The sequence below is a fragment of the Prionailurus viverrinus genome, chromosome E2 (assembly GCF_022837055.1).
Source record: "Prionailurus viverrinus isolate Anna chromosome E2, UM_Priviv_1.0, whole genome shotgun sequence".
Lineage (NCBI taxonomy): Eukaryota > Metazoa > Chordata > Mammalia > Carnivora > Felidae > Prionailurus > Prionailurus viverrinus.
Window position 1 is genome coordinate 10575560 of NC_062575.1, and position 14089 is coordinate 10589648.

Genomic DNA, 14089 nt, shown 5'->3' on the forward strand with positions numbered 1-14089 from the left:
TGGGGCGGGGTGGGGGGAGCCCTCATCCATCGCCCCCTCCCTCTGGAGTTGGCACACACAGCTGTGAACACTGCACTCACTCAAGGAATACTCTCCAGAGGACTGAACCTAATTAAAGGGGTCTGGGGTAGGGCAGCAATCCTGTTGATTTCTGGGCAGAAAACATGTAAACTGACACTGAGATACACAAAATACATCTTTCAAGAAACACCATGCCACGCTGTCTTGTGTGAAATAACTACACATCCCCATGCAAGATTCCAACGGCACAGATGGACATCGCTACGGGCTGACTGGGGGCATGACATTTCGCCGCCCTGTGGCTACAAGAATCATTCCCAGGGCCCCAGGATTTATTTCCCTTTCTCAGGAGCCCAGGACAGATCATGAATCCCCCTCATCAGCGGGACCATCGCTGGTACTTCCAGACTGGCACCCAGCACTCCCCCCACCTCCACCGCCCCCTGAACAAGATTAAAAGAACAGACTTCTGAGCAATGGTCAGAGTGGAACTGGCTTAGGAAGAGGAAGCTGAAAATATTAAGAAATCAACATCGGCATTTAAAAGCAAAGCCCTTTCCACACCACAGAAGACGCTTCCCCTATTCATCTTGTTCCCTGACTCTGCTCCACCAACTTGATGGAAGATGGTTTAACTGACATAAAACCCAGCTATACATGAATAGCAGTGATTGATGGAGCCATTCCAAGCATCAGCCAAAAAAGCCGACACTAAAAGATGCCTCAGGCTTCCCGTTAACTGTTTTATGAGGGGACCCAATACTGGTTCCTCCTCTTGTTTAAGAATAAATTAGCAGAACAAGTACTTCCAAAAACAGGGTATTGTTGTACAGAGGGGAAAAAAAAAGTAGAAGGTCTTTGGACTGTGAGTATATGTGTAGGGCAGTTAGGATGGTGACCACTGGGTCACAGAAGGCTTTTTCCATATGCAGCTGCTTGGTTTCAGGGTACATGATTTAACTGGGTTTTCGTTAATTCCATGTAATACCAAATGGTTCTATGAACTTACTGAACAAACACAACATCTCAGCAGCCACAGAGCGAAAATCCAGTCTTCAAGGGGAGTCTTCCAAAGAATGTATGGATGAGCTGTGACAGGGAGGGGAACTGCGGGAGGTCACTTGCCAAAAAAAAAAAAAAAAAATGAGGAAGGGCAGATTTTTAGGACTTGTGTGAAAAGCGTAGACTTGTTCAATCCAGGGAGAATGGTTCTTAGTAAGGAATGGACAAGAGCAGGGGTTTCAAGAGTGTTAGCATTTTGCATTTTTGTTCTCCTTCCTGGAGCGCAGAAAGCTTTTCAGCAGCCTTTCTCCCTTCTTATTTTGAAGAAGGTTAATTATGACCTGGGAGTGTCTTCCGCCTCCTGGCACTTGAGGCTCAGCCATCGTCGAAGCAGGGTATTGTCCGCACTGCACCGCAAGAAGTGACTTCAGAGGAATCCAAATTTAGAACTCCTTTTCAGAAGCCTCGGGACCGGTTCCATGTCCTGGCATTCTATGGTGTGACAAATACCCGTCCAGTTCCCAATTGTCTCGGAAGCCGTGCACATAAAGGAAGCATAAAATCCACTCCATTTTTACAATAAAATAAGCTGGTCATTTAGCCCATCTGGATAAGTCCTTAATCGGAAGATCCACTTACTCCCATCCTTGCCCCTGGCTCTCCAGGCAAGCCCAAGGTACATTCTCCATTATGTGGTGGGTCTCTGGCCCAAGTTCATATGTAGTAGGGGGTTCCCAGTGTCTGCACCTTTGACCTGGAAATTCCACTTCTGGCAAATCGATCCCACAGAAATCATCTTAACCGGGAAGTACTTGACAACCAAAGATGGTCATGGCCTTGTGACTGGCAAGAGTCAGTAACAACCTAAAACTCCAGTTAGCAGGAGAACGATGAAGTGAAAATCACAGTTCATCTACATGGTTTACTGTCACGATGCCTTTCAAAGGGCTGCTTAGAACAGTCTAGAAAACCAGGAAGGATTGAAATCTTAAGTGAAAGAAGAAACTGGTACCTACGTACCACTATGTATATAAGGTGTGTAGGAACTATGCAAAAAAAAAAAAAAAAACACATGATCTCTGGATTTGTATTTGGACTGAGGTAGCAAAATTAACTCAGAATTAATTTGTAGGGGAACCCATCACAAGTGTGTATGTGGCAGTTACAACAACACAAGACAACAGAGAACAACCTGTACATCTAAAAGTACCAGACAGTATGTACCAAAATGCTAACAGGGACTGTATTGGGTCATTTCTCTTTCTCTCTCTCTCTCTTCCACGTTTCTGTGGCGTCCACGTTTTTACTGAGCATGTTCTTATTTCATATGGGAAATCCTTAATTTTAAGAAAAATGAAACTCTGAGAGGAAGAACATGCTTTGCTTTTTTTTTTTTAATTAATTAATTTATTTAGAAAGAGTGAGAAAGGGGCAGAGAGAATCCCAAGGAGGCTCCTCAGCACCAGCACAGAGCCCGACTTGAGGCTCGAACTCACAAACCGCAAGGGGCAAGATCATGACCTGAGCCAAAATCGGACACTTACCGCACTGAGCCAGCCACCCATGCACCCTGGAAGCAAACGCTTCTTTCCGCTCCAGTGAGAGCAGATGACGCAATGCCCGGGTGTTTGGGTAGCACCTGCCTCACTGCTCGTTCGCCCCCGGGGGTGTCTCCCCTGCTCTGAACCCGCACACCAGGGTCAAGTCCCTCACAGATGACCAGGTTTCCTCCCGGCTGACTTGGATCATCGCCCTTAGCTCTGCCCAGACACAGTGGGACTACTGATGGACCTGAACAGTGGACCGACTGATGGACACGGGTGAATGCCTGGAAAGGGGACCAGGAAGACCAGGGGGAGAGTGCAGTGTGGCCCCCAACTCGAGGCAAGGCTGAAGTGGCTGTGCAGCTGTGTGCATTCAGACAGAATGCCAAGCCCTGCTGAGTCCCAATTTCCTCACTTTCAACAGGAGTATTAATAGAGTGTAAGAAGGTTTAAACAAGGCCATACATGAATTGTGCCATAAATGGCAATTTCTCACCATCTGTGACCCTAATACTAATAAGTGACCCCTTCTCACGGGTGACAGGGAGATCACAGGAGCGTCTTCCCTGTGGGGACTCGCCCACCAGCACACGGGCAGAAACCGGGAGAGCCGGGAACTAACAGCCAGAGCAGGGCACGTCCCAACCCCCTGGAGACCTTCCACCCCACTCGGCCAAAATGTCCTACACGGGACATCAGGCACTGGAGGCAGGGTCAAGAACAAGGGCTCCCCAAATTCCTAAGGCAGGAGAGCATCACGTGGTCGCACTTTCGAGAGGAGGGATGGGGGAGACGTGCAGGTTGGGGAGAGGGCATGTAGGAGTTCGACTGAGCTTACTTCTCCTGAGAACATGTTTCTGTTTCCACTGCCTCCTGTCTGTCCTCTCCCCGGGGGCCCACAGACCAGAAAAGAGCCAAGGAAGATGCGGGGGGGGGGGGGGGGATGTCACCCTGGCCACCCCCACTCTTTAACGAACCCCCTCGAACCCTGGGTCTACGTCTTCCTCACCCAAGGATTTATGCCTCGTTTTCAATGGAATGTTACATTTGGTCAGACCATGAAGAAAACTCCTCATTATAAACTAGGAAATGTGTGGAAAGAGAATTATTTACCCAAGGCAGCGCTCAATCAGTGTTGCCCGAATATTTATTTAGCCCACACACGGAGAAGTTGTGTTAATGTTTGCCAAAGAATGTAGCTTTATAAAGTAACTGGGTCAAAAAAGACAGCATATCATTTTACAAATAACTTTAAAATTGCTCAAGTTAAATGGCCGGCTCGCTCAGGTTTGTCTTTTCAAAACGCTGCAGAAACAATATCCAGAATTATGTCTCATAAAATACAGGTATTACAAAGTGGCTGTTTAGCCCATTAAGGAAAATGGAGAGTGAAATCTGAATTATTTCTACCCGAGGCAGAAGCAGGCAGAGTTACCAAAATTATGTTAGGCCAGCGCTACAATCCTTCAAGTCTGTGGGCAGCGAGGCTAACGCTCTCGCACCAAAACTCTATTAGAAGGGCTGTGTTTTTCAGTCAACAATGACAGGAACTCCATTTCTCACACCCAACTCCAGTGTGGCTATGGCGAATTCACCCAAAGCATTTGCTTTTGGTTTATCGGTGGCATTTGTCTGCCTCAAAGGGCCCTGGGAGGGAGAGGGCTCTCGGTGACATTGCTGGAGAAGATGGCTTGAGGCAACTTATTTAACGGATCCAAAGGCAAGCATGACAGCCCGCACCTTCAAAGACGTGAGCAGGGGCGCTGGGTGGCTCAGTCGGTTAAGCGTCTGACTCTTGATTTAGGCTCAGGTCATGATCTCACGGTTCGTGGGTTCGGGCCCCGCATGGGCTCTGCACTGACAGTGAGGAGTCTGCTCCAGAGTCTCTCTCTCCTCTCTCTCTGTCTGCCCGTCAACCCCCTCTCTTTCAAAATAAATAAACTTAAAAAAAAAAAAGTGGGTGAATCTGAGCAACCATGTTGTAATAATCGTTAACAGTAAGGGCAACAAGAATAGTGACAATGATCATGACTGGAGCAACCAAGAGGCACATGGGCCCTGGTGATAATGGAGGAGGATACCCGGTAAGGAAGAAGAGACGGCAGAGAAGGGAAAAGAAAAAAAAAACCAGCTACACAGTATCAGCAACTGACATTCACTGAATACCCCCTAGGTGCCGGAAATAGGGCCGAGCGCTTAGCTCGTAAAGCTCACCTAGTCTTCCTCAAACAGGCAGGTAGACAACACTGTTCTCCTCACTGTAATGTCTATAGGTCACAGTGTCTTCACCAGTGCACCGGAGACACTGCTGGCCCCCCGAAAGGCTGGTGTTGGGGGAATGGAGGCCTGTACGGCGGTGGCAGTACACAGGGGCAGCTAACCTGATCAAGAACACACCCATCAAGACGGGTGTCGCTTGGGCCAACGGATCCCTAAATCCCAAGTTTCCAGCTTGAGACTAAGGGGAGCATGGCCTGACCCTAATCCATTCTGAGCATGTCTCCCTGACTCACGGCTGTTTCTGCCACTGCTGGAGAGTGGCCACATGGGCTCATTAGAACTCTACTGTCCTCCTAATGGAATCAGGAGCTTCTTGAGGGCACCGTCTTATAGATCCTGTCCCCACAATGCCCAGGCCAGCCTGGCCCTCGTAGGGGCTCAGTAAATATTTACTCATGAATAAACAAGGGAACGTCATGAGATCTCTGCTCTGGGATGACGGCAGGGAGGCCAAGGAGCTGCTCAGACTTCTGGAGGCTGCAGATCCAGAACTAAGACCTCGTGAACTTCCTCGGGGAAACTGAGGGATCTTAGTTCCCTGGGGCTGCTGTAACAGATCATGACAAACGGGGTGGCTTAAAACTACAGAAATCTGGGGCGCCTGGGTGGCGCAGTCGGTTAAGCGTCCGACTTCAGCCAGGTCACGATCTCGCGGTCCGTGAGTTCGAGCCCCGCGTCAGGCTCTGGGCTGATGGCTCAGAGCCTGGATCCTGTTTCCGATTCTGTGTCTCCCTCTATCTCTGCCCCTCTCCCGTTCATGCTCTGTCTCTCTCTGTCCCAAAAATAAATAAAGGTTGAAAAAAAATTTAAAAAAAAAAAAAAAAAAACTACAGAAATCTACTCGCTCCCAGTTCAGGAGGCCAGCAGTCCGAAATCACCATGTTGTCAGGGCTGGTTCCTCCTGGAGGCTCGGGGGTGGGGGGGGCCGGGGGGAACCACCATGCCTCTCTCCCACCCAAGGGTGGTTGCTGGCGATCCTCGGTGTCCCATGACTTGTAGACACATCCCTCTGGCCTCTGCCTCCATCGTTACATGGACTCTCCTCTAGGCCTGTGTCCCCTTTTCTTACAAGGACAACAGTCCTTACATCCAGGATTTCATCCTGAGATCCCTAACTAATTACATCTGCAAAGACCCTGATTGCCAATAAGGCCACATTCTGAGGTTCCAGGCTCACTATTCATCCCCCTTCACTAGAACTTGGGCCCTGCCCACAGTAGGCTTCCCTTCCTCCTTTCTCCCCCATGGCTTAGAACCAGAGGGCAGCCTTGTCGACATGGACTTTGAGAACGTGCACAAGTAAATGTCTTGACCCATCCTGTGGTGAGTCTTGAGGGGAAAAGAGAAGGGCGCTCCAAAAGCAAGAAGGGCCAAATCCCTATAGTCGTAAGCAGGATAAAGAAAAAGCAGAGGAACACAGGTGGGTCTCAGGGCCTGGGAAGTGAGGCCTTCGGGACCCTCAACTGTCCCACTGGCCCCAGGAGCAGAAAACCTAATTGCTATCCGTGGGCTCAGTTCCGCAGCAGTCTTGGCCTGAACGAGGCTCTTCACTCCTCAGGGGGACAGGAACCCCACTGCCCTGCCGCACCACCCCCCCAAGCTCGCCTCCTCCAGCATCCACAGAGGGTCACACAACCGCTCGGACCACTAGATGGCACAGCACACAGTACAATCGTGTTGGGCTGGGGCCGCAAGCGGCTGCGGGGACACGCAGGGGAACAAAACCGCATCTGTCAGAGGTGAGCACCATACACCCTCACCCTAGGCCTCCGAGATAAACTCGCATGGAAGACCATGGGGAAGGGAAGGGGGAAACCGTTTCAAACAGAGAGGGAGGCAAACCATAAGAGACTCTTAAATATAGAGAACAAACTGAGGATTGATGGCGGGGCGGGGGGGGGGGAGAGGGGATGGGCATTGAGGGGGGCACCTGTTGGGATGAGCACTGAGTGTGATATGTAAGTGAGGAATCATGGGAATCTATCCCCCAAACCAAGAGCACAGTGTATACACTGTATACAAGTTAGCTAACTTGACAGTATATTATATATATATATTTACATATATTTTATACATATATTTAAATATATATATAATATATATATTTTAAAAAAAAAAACAGAAAAACACGCATGGCCACTGCGAATCCACATGATGGGTGGCCATCCTGGCATCCAGTGGGCAGAGCACAGCAGAAGGCCACCCCCCGTGGCCTGCTTCCGTAATTCAGAATCCATCCATGGGATAAAGGTCAATGGATGCACAGACTGTGTGTCATGAAATACCCCCAGCGGGGTTTAGGGTAACGTCCTGTAACAAACACTTTTCTATTGCTGCAGTGAAAACAGGATTATCCACAGTAGAGTGGAAAAATAGGGACACAAAATCAGCTCAAGTCAGGTTTTACCACCAAGAGTTTTCTGGAAATATAAAAAATAAATATATGTATATAAATACACATATATATGTGTATATATATATATATATATATGTAGTCTGTTTTTCAGAGCTTTTTTGGATTTTACAATAACATAAAGGAGACTGCAGATGTGTATTTACAAGTCTGAATCCAAGCACTTTTTTTTTTTTTTAATGTTTATTTATTTTTCAGAGAAACAGAGAGAGCAGGGCAGAAGCACAGGGACAAAGGATCTGAAGCGGGCTCCGTGCTGACAGCAGAGAGCCTGATATGGGGCTCGAACCCACAAACCATGATATCATGGCCTGAGCCAAAGTTGGACACTTAAGGGACTAAGCCATCCAGGCACCCCAAGGCACTTTCTTAGTGAAGACAGCGTAATCCCCAAGCGGGAAGATGTGGCCCGAGTCTGACACCCAGCAAGGCTCAGACCACCGCCTTGGTCCAAACAATTCCATCTTGTACCTACTTTGTAAAGCAGGCTTCCCCCAAAAGGTTTCATTTGATGAAAGATTTTGAAAAATACAAAAGAGACTCAAAAATCACTGCTCTACATCAGGAGGTAGCAATTTTCTTTCTTTCCTTTTTTTTTTGTAAAGGGCGAAACAGTAAATATTTTAGGCTTTGTGGGCCAAGCAGCAAAACCAAGGATAGTATGGAGGTATTCGCAGAATAAGAGAGAAGAAAAATCTCCACATAACTTTACTGATAAAATTTAAAATTTTATCTATGGACACTGAAATACAAATTCCATATAATGTTCATGTGTCATGAAATAATATTCTCCTGTTGATTGTTTTTCAGCATTTAAAAATAAATAACAAGAGTAAAAACTATTCTTAGCTTGCAGGCCATACCCAAACAGGTGCGGGCTGTATTCAGCACAGGGGCAGGCAGCTGTTTGTGACCCCTGCTCAAGGTCATTCCTGGTCAAGCAAGGTCCAGAGTGAGACCCACTGTGACCCTCCCCCACAAAGGGACCAAGGGAAAGCCCTTGGCCAGATCAGAGCAATACAAACGTCATAGCTTCCAAAAGTAGACATGCCTCACCTTTGACTCACAAGTCATTCTGGAAAAAAAAAAACTGCTTTCTCCTTAATTTTTAAAATATAAACACCAAATACGATATGAGCCATAACTAGGCAAAATTATTTTCCTTAAACAAACGCTCCCTTTTAAAAAATTATATATATACACACATATATATATACATATATGTACATTTATATATATACATATATATGTATATATATGTGTATATATATGTGTGTGTATATATATATACATATATATACACATATATATGTACATATATATATATATATATATACACATATATATATATATATATATATATATATATATATATAAAAGCCAAATGCAATGTTTTTTCTCTCTTGGGATCATGGTACAGAAGACAGGCTATGAACTTATTCACATCATGTTCAGTGGGTACCATCGTTAATCTGAATATTTACAAAATGCCCAGTGAACATAAATCAGCAAGACTTCAAACCATCGTAGCAGCCTCTGAAGGCTTATCACGAGCTTACTAAGCCAGGCAGGGATGCAGATATCGCCATTAGAGAACAGTCCATCCATTCCCAGACTCCAGGACCCCCTTTGATGCCCACTGTGACACTGAGCACACGCTAATTATCTTAAAACATTTTTTAAGTTTATTTATTTTTGAGAGAGAGGCAGAGTGCAAGTGGTAGAGGGGAAAGAGAGAGGGAGACACAGAATGTGAAGAGGCTCCGGGCTCTGAGCTGTCAGCACAGAGCCTGAGGTGGGGCTCAAACCCACAAACCATGAGATCATGACCTGAGCCAAAGTTGGACACTTAACGGACTTAACCACGCAGGTACCCCAAGTGCATGCTAATTATTAAATATGAACATAACTTCTTGATTTATCGGTTTCAGGGTACACTACTATCCTAGCATGCTTGGGCCAAGAATATGCAGTAATAGATTGGACAAACCCTGAATTAAAACGTACAGTCCAGGGGCACCTAAGGGGCTCAGTTGAGCATCTGACCCTTGCTTTCAGCTCAGGTCATGACCCCAAGGGTCATGGGATCAAGCCCTGCATCAGACTCCATACTGATCATGGAGCCTGCTTAAGGTTCTCTCTCCCTCTGTCCCTGTACCCCGCTGTTATGCTCGTTCTCTCTCTTGTTCTCTCTCTCTCTCTCTCTCTCTCTCTCTCTCTAAAATAAAATTTAACAAAATAAATGAATAAAACGTGTAGTCCGGCCTCAGAAAGAGTTGGAAACAATTACGGAAAAAACACATGCGAATAAACCACTTAAAGACAAATCTAGGGGCGCCTGGGTGGCGCAGTCGGTTAAGCGTCCGACTTCAGCCAGGTCACGATCTCGTGGTCCGCGAGTTCGAGCCCCGCGTCGGGCTCTGGGCTGATGGCTCAGAGCCTGGAGCCTGTTTCCGATTCTGTGTCTCCCTCTCTCTCTGCCCCTCCCCCGTTCATGCTCTGTCTCTCTCTGTCCCAAAAATAAATAAACGTTGAAAAAAAAAATTTAAAAAAAAAAAAAGACAAATCTAGTGTTTAAAATGGCAATGCAGATGATGTTCCCAACATGGAAAGGAAAAAAACACAAAATGACCTTTAAAGCTCTGAATGTACCCGCCAAAAAATCAAGGTCAGCTGACAACCTGAAGAATCAAAAGCTTCACAATAACACCTATTTATTTTCCAACAGCCTCAGATCCAGAACCATCTCCCACCTTCTGCTGGAAGTGTGCATAAGGAGGTCACTGATGAAAACAGTACTCGTTGAGATCTTATACTCTGAGCTCACTGTGCACATCATTTCATCAAACATTTTTAATAACTGCTAAAAAGCTATTTTGTCCCCATTTGACTGAAGAGAAAACTGGGCCATAGGATTTCAATTAACTTCCCAAGTCGCAAGGTTAGCAAGAGGCAGATCTGAGGCTCAAAACCTGTACTCTACACACTAGAGTCTAGCAAACAACTATGGTCCCTGGGCCAGGTCTGGCCCACTACCTGTTCCCGTAAATAAAGTTTTATCGGAACACATCCATTCATTTATGCATTGTCTGTGGCTACTTTCATGTTCCAACAGCAAAATGAGTACGGTTGACCCTTGAACAATACAGAGGTTAGAGGTGCCATCCCTCACACAGTTGAAAATCCATCTACAACTTTTGACTCCCCCAAAACTTAACTACTAATAGACTACTGTTGACCACAAGCCTCACCAATGACACAAACATTCGATTAACATATATTTTGTACATTATACAAATTATATATATATATATACAAATACATATATATACAAATTATATATATATATATTTTGTACATTTGTATATATATATACAAATTATATATATATTTTGTACATTATACAAATTATATATATATAATATACATATATATATATATATGTGACCTAAAAAAAAGAAAATGTTATGAAGAAAACCATAATGGGGAACCTGGGTGTCTCAGTGGGTTAAGCGTCTCACTTCAGCTCAAGTCATGATCTCACGGCTCATGAGTTCGAGCCCCACATCAGGCTCTGTGCTGATGGCTCAGAGCCTGGAGCCTGCTTCGGATTCTGTGTCTCCCTCTCTCTCTCTGCCCCTCCCCTGCTTGTACTCTGTCTCTCTTTCAAAAATAAAATAAAATATTGAAAACAAAACAAAACAAAACCAATACGGAAGGGAAAATACACTTGCAGTACTGTACTGTAAAAAATCAACATACAGCCAAAGTAATATTGAAGAAGACCAAAGCGGGAGGCATCACAATCCCAGACTTTAGCCTCCACTACAAAGCTGTAATCATCAAGACAGCATGGTATTGGCACAAAAACAGACACACAGACCAATGGAAAAGAATCGAGACTCCAGAATTGGACCCACAAAAGTAGAGCCAACTAATCTTTGACAAACCAGGAAAGAATATCCAATGGAAAAAAGACAGTCTCTTTAACAAATGGTGCTGGGAGAACTGGACAGCAACATTCAGAAAAATGAAAGTAGACCACTTTCTTACACCATTCGCAAAAATAAACTCAAAATGGATAAAGGACCTGAATGTGAGACAGGAAACCATCAAAACCCTAGACGAGAAAGCAAGAAAAAACCTCTCTGACCTCTGACAGCAAGAAAAAACCTCTCTGACAGCAATTTCTTATTTGACACATCTCCAAAGGCAAGGGAATTAAAAGCAAAAACGAACTATTGGGACCTCATGAAGATAAAAAGATTCTGCACTGCAAAGGAAACAATCAACAAAACTAAAAGGCAACCGAAGGAATGGGAAAATATATTTGCAAATGACCTATCGGATAAAGGGCTAGATCCAAAATCTATAAAGAACTCACCAAACTCCACACCCAAAAGACAAATAATCCAGTGAAGAAACGGGCCAAACACATGAATAGACACTTCTCTAAAGAAGACATCCGGATGGCCAACAGGCACATGAAACCATGCTCAACGTCACTCATCAGGAAAATACAAATCAAAACCAAACTGAGATATCACCTCACACCGGTCAGAGTCGCTACAATGAACAAATCAGGATGATGGTGGCAAGGATGTGGAGAAACGGGAACCCTCTTGCACTGTTGGTGGGAATGCAAACTGGTACAGCCACTCTGGAAAAGTGTGGAGGGTCCTCAAAAAATTAAAAATAGGTCTACCCTATGACCCAGCAATTGCACTGCTAGGAATTTACCCAAGGGATACAGAAGTGCTGATGCATAGGGGCACTTGTACCACAATGTTTATAGCAGCACTCTCAACAATAGCCAAATTATGGAAAGAGCCCAAATGTCCATCAACTGATGAATGGATAAAGAAGTTGTGGTTTATATACACAATGGACTACTACGTGGCAATGAGAAAGAATGAAATATGGCCTTTTGTAGCAACGTGGATGGAAGTGGAGAGTGTGATGCTAAGTGAAATAAGTCATACAGAGAAAGACAGATACCATATGTTTTCACTCTTATGTGGATCCTGAGAAACTTAACAGAAGACCGTGGGGGGAGGGGAAGGAAAAAAAAAAAAAAGGTTAGAGAGGGAGAGAGCCAAACCATAAGACTCTTAAAACCTGAGAACAAACTGAGGGTCGATGGGGGTTGGGGAAGAGGGGAAAGTGGGTGATGGGCATTGAGGAGGGCACCTGTTGGGATGAGCACTGGGTGTTATATGGAATCCAATTTGACAATAAATTTCATATTAAGAAAAAAAAAATCAACATATAAGTAGACCCACGAAGTTCAAACCCATGCAGCTCAAGGGTCAACTGTATTTGCAACAGAGACTGTACAGCCTGCAAAGCTGAAAATATTCGCTCTCTGGCCCTTCAGAGACAGAGGCCTCGTTCTGGTTTCTGGCAGGAACCAACCTCACAGCCCTCTGCCGGGGACAACACCTCCACTCACAGGCTCCCAGTGAGGCTGCATGTCCTCGGAGATGGGTGGCTCCGGGATCTCCTTGCCTCGACTACCTTGGGCTTGCTGTCTGTGCAATGGGAGGGAGCACCCGTGATGTGAGAACAGCCAGACCCCGAGGTGGCCTGGCTTGAGTGCTTTGTCCAAAAGGCACAATGTGACTACACATGACCAGTCAGATTCCGTCCCTTTGAAGGGTCTGAAGCGGGGGGGCGGGGGGGGGGGGGGCGCGGCCAGAGTAGGAATCAGGAGCAAAAAGGCACAAGGTGGGAAGCAGAGACTGCAAAATGAGCTGGGAGGCCCTGATAGTCGCGACAGAGCAGTGGAGTCAAGGTCAAGGGCCCCTGTGGCACCGCAGCTGTGGTCTGGAGGCTTCTCTAGTCTAGAGGAAGGCAGTGCTCTCTCGCTTCATCCTTAACCACGAGCATCTGGCATGCGCTTCCTGCTCTCCAGGCCACCAGGGGATCAGAAGAGCAGGCCAAGGTAGGCTTGTCTCACCATTCCAGAAGCTCAACGTTACTGACGCGTCCTCTCCAAAAACAAAACGTGGAACCAAATCAAAGAACACACACCATGACTGAGAAACACGGACACATTCTAAAGTGCTGAGCTAAATGAAGAAAGAAGGTGTGATATGGTCCTTTCCCCATCAATAACAATGATAAATATTTCATGATAATTTAAAATAAATTCCTAATTATTTGTGGCGTTTTCTTCCATTATCATCATCAACATTAGTGTGTGTGTGTATGTGTGTGTGTGTGTATGTGTGTGTGTGTGTGTATTTTTTCTCATTTTAAAGCCAGCTGGTAAGGGGTGGGGTTTTCCTCTCCCCCTTCTCTGGATGGAAGGACCCACAGTTATTTGTGAGTTTTCAAAACCACCCAGCAGGAAGTTGGAAGTTTGGTTTCTGTCTCTATCCCCTAGTTTAAAAAAAAAAAAAAAAGGAAAATCTATATCCAAGATCCTGCTATATCAACTTGATCAAAAAAATTTTAAGTTAAATTTTACTTTCAAATCCCTTAGATGATGACATTCATGGGTCTTTCTCATTTTACTTCTATTTTTAAAATACAGACTTGTAGGTGCCCCCCACCCTGCCCAAATCAATCCAAGTGAATTACCATCAATGTGTAATAAAAATCAGAGAGACTTCTGGGTTGGGAAAATTAAGTTGGGAAAATTTCGAGGTGATGGCTTCCTAGTTCTTCAAGTTCAAAAATACCTGATCAAGTCCTGGACTGCCCGAAATCCTGAATTATACAAACTGCTCTTTCTCAAGACTTTCAAAACTGAAAGGGCATGAGGCCATAGGAGTCCAGCTATTGGAGAACGTGTACATCCTGCAGAGATGTACAAAAAACACAG

The 14089-nt window shown here is 45.4% G+C and overlaps 1 protein-coding gene across 5 annotated transcripts in view; it reads right to left on the minus strand.

Annotated features, from left to right (window-relative positions):
- WWOX (WW domain containing oxidoreductase) overlaps positions 1–14089 on the minus strand; it is a 980664-nt gene that overhangs the window by 850203 nt on the left and 116372 nt on the right. The window lies entirely within an intron of this gene.